Genomic DNA, 5,236 nt, shown 5'->3' on the forward strand with positions numbered 1-5,236 from the left:
ACAAAACCCTGTACTATTTAGCAGTTGTTCCTCATTTCCTTCCCACTATCCCCGCCAGCCCCTGGCCACCATCCATCTGCTTTCTTTTTTAACGGTTTTACCTATTTTGTATATTTCATATAAGTATAATCATAAAATATGTAACCTTTTGTGTCTGTCTTCTTTTACCCAGCATAATGTTTTTGAAGTTCATCCATGCTGTAGCACTCAATACTTCATTCCTTTTAACTGCTGAACCAAATTTGTTTATTCATCTGTCCATGGGCATTTGGGCTGTTTCTACCATCTTGTTATTGTGAAGGTCTGCTGTGAATGCTATGAACATTTGCATTCAGGTTTTCCTTTGATAACCATTTTCAGTTCTTTTGGTTACATACTTTAATGGAAATGCTGGGTCATATGGTAATTCTGTGTTTAACTTTTTGAAGAACCATAAAACTGCTTTCCACAGAGGCTGAATAATTTTATATCCTCACCAACAATGTTCAGGGGTTCTAATTTCTCCCCATGGTTGACAACATTTGTTATTTTCTGTTTGTTTGTTTTTTAATTTTAAACCCAATTGTTTTGCTGTTTGAAATCAACAATGTGTACTGAATAAGGTTACAGACAGTTGGTTATTGTTGGTCATGCCAAACAGTAGTATAAATTATTTTTATGCTCATGGATATTTGTTATTTATTACATTTTGTGATAAAATTTAAACTTCTTTTTTATTTTTAAAATTTTTTAAAATTTATTTCTGAGAGAGAGAGAGACAGCGTGAGCAGGGGAGGGTCAGAGAAAGAGGGAGACACAGAATCTGAAACAGGCTCCAGGCTGTGAGCTAGCTGCCAGCACAGAGCCTGACGTGGGGCTCGAACCCACGAACCATGAGATCATGACCTGAGCCGAAGTCAGATGCTCAACCAACTGAGCCACCCAGGCATCCCGAAACTTCTTTTTTTTAAAAAGAAACAATGTCACTTGTGAATGACAATGGGAAAATTCCACAAAATATATTCCTCTAGCCTTCATAGTATCTACAAAGAGGTTTTGTGATGCTTTCTCATACACAGGCATAACGATGACATGTAGAAATAGTATAAGTTAAGAAGAATGCTTCCATTTTGACAAATACTAGAGCATAACAGTAAAACAAATTGCAAATTTGGCTTTTCATTTCAATGTCTACCTCCATGCTTTCCTATAGCTCTAATTTCAAGGTCTTTAAAACATATTGAGCACCATCATCTTCCATGCCTCTGCCATCATAGAGAAATATAAAACATGAAATTATTTCAACCCAGAGGTATAAGGATCATAGAGACAATGATAAGAAATGCAGATTCAGAAAGATAAAGGAAAAAAAAAGAATGTTTATCTTGCTTAAAACTGCCAGAGGAGACTTTTGGCACAGCAGTATTAGTATCCTAACCTGGGGCAGGTCCTCTTATGAGGATCCCACTTGGAAGATGGACTCTTGAGCCATATGAGAATTTTATAGATCCTATGAGATTATTTCTAACTGATAATAGGTTTCAGTAGACCCCCTTCTCCAACCCCACACAATAATCCCATAGAAAAATTGGGGGCTGCAATTTGGAGATAGTTAGCTATTTGGAAAGATATACTAACACTGTGCCACGTGAGGGAAGATGCTATACTGTACATGAGGAGATGTATTTCGAATTAGATCATATAGTCAATTTTGTAACTTTATTCATTATGATAGAGCTTTCTCTAAAACAATATCTATTAAATGTTCCCTTCTGTCCTCTCCAACATTTTTGTCTACCTCTTAAAATAGCTCCTTTGGCATTTCACATTGCTTCTTGATGTGTATTTGACAGGCTTTGAGTCATATGCATTCAGTGTTCACCTCAAGCCTTTCATACACTCTAAGTGTACGAAGTTCCATATTAGCTTGTTCTTTTGGCTGGAGAGATAGTATAATTAAACTAGAGGGAGATTGTAGGGAAGAAGTCATGATAAGAAGGACCCAATTTAGGAGAGACAATATGGCCGGGTCATGGGTCATCTTTATATTTTGTATAGGGCTTTCCATAGCCGTAAGATGGTTGTAATAATATTTCTGTAAGTGTTCTCATGAAGGTATGTATCTAAAATATCTAAAAATATGGTGACATTCATAAGAATAAGTCCCCTCCCAAACAATTCCAATGAAGTCATCAGACACGACTATTTCTTCTTCAGTGAATTCAAGTAAAGAATGTGAATTTTGGAAATGTCAGGTACTCTCCCTAGTCAACTAAAAATCTCATCTTGCAAACAAGTGTGAAAGACCAACATTCCATTTATTTTACTCTGCTCTAGATGGCAATGTGACTGTAAATAAACAATAAGCACAGCATATCAAAAGTTGAAGTCTCTTTGAGACTTCAGTTATAAGAATTTGAATTCAATTCACCTCTGCTACTTGTACAACAAAATCTCTTATGTTTTCTGAAAGACTGAAACAAAGAAAACCATACATATACAATCATGAAATATTCCAAAGCAACGCGTGATTAAAGGTTGTATAAATTTGACTTATTCTTTTAAAATTGAATATTTATGGGAAAATGAGATGTGATATGAGTTGGCCTGCAGTGCTTCCAACAGGAATTTTTACATCATCTGTTTTTCTTTCCGTGGAGTAGACAAAAACTCCTGCTAACTTCTATGAATACAGGAGGTAAATGACTGCGAGGATCATCAACCATAGTATTTTGAATATATATTTTGAAAACAACATTGATAAAGCCTCTGTCATGTGATTTAAAGAAGAAGAAGAGGAAGAAGAAGGAGGAGGAGGAGAAGGAGGAAGAGGAGGAGAAATCAATGTTAGAACCATGGCTATTTAGACACCCAGAGCACACATGGATGAAACAATGCCAAGAGAACCATATCTACTCAAATTACTATGTCATGAGTTAGTAAAAAGGAACTTTTAACCAATGAATACATTATGCCCTGAGATACTGAGCTCCCAAAAAGTTCCTGGAAGTTAAAGTGTAGAGGTTTTATTACCAACTCCCCAGACTTTTTACTCAAAGATGTTGAACTATAAGATCTCAAAGGTTTCTAGCAACTCCAAGAGTCAGTGAACTGCGGGAGTACATTAAGATTAATGATTCAAGATACTAGAAATACAATTTTTACTGTTTAATTTTTCACCACCCTTCTTAATCACACGAAAGCTGGCTTTCATCCACATAGGTGTACTGAAACTGCTCTCCTGGCTGACACCAATGATCTTGTTTAAAATTCAATAGTTATTTCTCTACTTCATCCTCCTTGACCTTTCTTACGCATTTGTTACTAGTGATCATTCTTCTTGAAACCCACTTATCTTGGCATCCTTATTAATATATTAGCTCTCTTCGCCTTCAATCTTCAACATCTCCTTCTGAGTTTTTTTCACTGGTTCATCACATGCTCCTCTGAGGCTATCTAGCTCACCCATGTGCCCACTTTATATTATATCTTTTTCTCACTCATTCATACAGTTTCTACTCTGTTGATATGCCTTTGAATTCCAAAACTTTAAATCCTATTTTGAGTCATTATATGAATTCTAGTAATTTATTTTCAACTTCCTACTAAAAAATTCTACCAAGTTATTCTGACATGACATCAAATTCTATCTATCACAATGAAACATTAATCAAATCACTTCCCTTTCTTTTCAATTTCTTATTCTAATAGGGGCACCACCATTTACCTCATGCCCCTGAATTGGTCTTTGTAATAAGTTCTTTCATGCCCTTTTGTCATGAGTTTTTGTATTTGGTCTTTTGAGTATTTCTCTTCTTAATTTCCCTCTCCCACAATCTTAATCAGGCCATTGTTTCCCAGCAAAGCCTTTACGTTTACTTTTCTATCGTATCCCTTAGATGAGAGAAGCTGTTCCCTTTCTATAGGCCCAATCTTCTTCACTTTTTTCCAGAACCAATCCTGTCCTGAGACAGGTGATATACAAGTTTCTCCAGATTCCACTCAGAGACTCTTTATTTTGCATTATCTCTGGATCCAACTGAGCATGGTTGATGACTTACAGACATTTGCAGAGGATAATTCTCCTTCAGAAGATTCAGTCTGGCAGTTAAGATGGAGTTTAAAATGTGTGACAGTCTCCAGTTTCAAACCAGGCAATGGATAGCAGGCTGTGTATGAGCTGTAGAAAAAAATTATGTTAGAATCAAATAAAGTACATGAGATCAAGGACTCCAAATATTACTGTCAGGGTGGCAGACATCAGGTAATAACTGCACCTTCAGGACTGTGATCCAGAGCAGGATTCCTAGACCTTGGTGGAAGAAGTTGAAGTCCCAGTCTAAGTCACAGTACTGAGAGGGATACCAGTGGGTGTGTGGTTACTAGGAAACAAATAAACAAATAATAAAGAAGAAAAACAACTAAGGTAAAAGGAAGATCTGGGGAAAGGGCCATATTAAAGAACCAGGGACAAAAGACAAGAACTGGGGCTTGTGAAAGAAGCATTAACCCAATTTTTAGAAGTAAGTATAGAGAGGCTGAATAGAGACCTGATGCAAAGCCTGTGACTACTGGTGTGGAGAGCATAGTAGCCAATATTTACTTAATGCTTACTCTGTGCCAAACATCTTATGTGCATTTTCTCATTTTATTTCTAAACACAACCCTATGAGTTAGATACATACTCTTTTTATCCCCATTCACAGCTGAGGAAATGAGGCTCAAAATGCTTCAGATACTCTATTCAAAGAGGTAGATAGTGAATTGGGACCATAGTCTTTCTGATTCCAAAGCCCAATGACCATGCTAAGAATGCTAAGGAATCTTCTCTGACATGAAGGATATTTTTGGGTCCTAATGACTGGATGGGAGTGGAGAATCATATCACCTCACTTGTTAGGCAAAGGCAGGGGACTGGGTTATAGAATCAGTCAGGTCTTGTTGCTTATCTCTCAGAAACTTGGAACTATAAGGCTGAAAGGAAAAATAAGCAATAGATCAGAAAGAATGTGGTGAATTGTTAAGTCTTGTCAGGGCAACAGTGCTCAGAGCAGAACTCTGAGTTTAATGCCTAGACACTTAGCTTGCCTGACTCAAAGATTTTCTATTTAATTACTGTTGAGGCAAGAACTTAAAGTAGAACAATGTCATACCTGAGCTCAGTCTTTGAAGTTGTTAAACAGAGTGACTAGTAGTTAAGGAAGAAACCATATATGCACTTATGCTAAATGTTTCATCAAACAGTTTAGGTAACTAC

General features: G+C 36.6%; 1 non-coding gene across 1 annotated transcript; it reads right to left on the reverse strand.

Moving 5' to 3' along the window:
* Positions 1-842: 842 nt before the first annotated feature.
* On the reverse strand, positions 843-927 carry TRNAR-UCG (transfer RNA arginine (anticodon UCG)). The gene has a single exon. It is a non-coding gene; the product is annotated as a tRNA-Arg (tRNA).
* Positions 928-5,236: the final 4,309 nt, after the last annotated feature.

Source organism: Crocuta crocuta, unplaced genomic scaffold, assembly GCF_008692635.1.
Source record: "Crocuta crocuta isolate KB4526 unplaced genomic scaffold, BGI_CrCroc_1.0 scaffold235, whole genome shotgun sequence".
Taxonomy (NCBI): domain Eukaryota; kingdom Metazoa; phylum Chordata; class Mammalia; order Carnivora; family Hyaenidae; genus Crocuta; species Crocuta crocuta.